We start from the raw sequence: 1,013 nt of genomic DNA, 5'->3' as shown, positions 1-1,013 counted from the left end.
TGAAGAATCTATCTATATACTACTAAAACTCTGAGATTGTTTGGTTGGTTATTTTCTCAGTTAAAAAATCATTCATACTACCGTTAGCGCTCTTTACGAAACTTCTTACTTCACCTTTTGAAAAATTAAATGGTCTTTCCTTTTACTCCCGATCAACAATCAAATATCTTTTCTTGAATAATGAATAACAGGAATGGATTGAAATATCTAATTAAATTATCTCAAAATAAACCTTCATATTGGTACAATATTGAAATTAGCTTGAATTCTTCATAACCTCTGAATAGTGGTTGACCCAACGGGTCAAGATGGTCTAGTGAATTATAGTAGTTACTTAATAAAATTTTGAAAATAACTGTTTAAAAGGTCATGACATGCGCACTTTAACCTGCTCACCGCATAAGGTTTACCGATTTATCGAGTGCTCGTATAGAGAACTCAGACTAAAGACACTGCCCTTAATTCAGAATATCGAGGTGCCCGTTACTGCAAGAAATATTTTGGTTACAAATAGTACAAAAAAGAAAGAGAGTGAAAAGATCTGCCCAGTTGTTTCAAGGTGCTCGTTAATCTAGTTTCTAATGTACATTTAATGTTCATCTCTGTCCACGCTGTACTCCTTTTTCCACCGTACGCGTTTCGTTCGTTAATGAAAATATAGTTGAGTACCAGAATACATCTTTTATCTATCTACAGCAGTGGTTCTCAACCTTTTTGAAACTCTTCTGCTGTCAAATTTGTGTCACGGAACCCTTCACAGCATTTATTGCAAAACAAACCAAAAAAAACATCAATACTATATCAACAATTCCAGACAGAGTATGTATTGTTACAAGAGCGGAAGTCAGGCGACGCTGGGAGAATGCGCGCTGGAGTTTCTTGAAGGATCATGAATTATCGGGGAAGACCGAGTTTGTTCAAAACGCCCTCTTTTTTTAGTATATAAGCCTGGCGAGAAAAACCAACGGGATCGAAGAGATAGTTAATTGAGTCAAACGAACAGTAGGCACCGT

The sequence above is a fragment of the Limulus polyphemus genome, unplaced genomic scaffold (assembly GCF_000517525.1).
Source record: "Limulus polyphemus unplaced genomic scaffold, Limulus_polyphemus-2.1.2 Scaffold2108, whole genome shotgun sequence".
Lineage (NCBI taxonomy): Eukaryota > Metazoa > Arthropoda > Merostomata > Xiphosura > Limulidae > Limulus > Limulus polyphemus.
The sequence above is the reverse complement of the archived record's forward strand: the minus strand, read 5'-3'. Positions refer to the sequence as shown.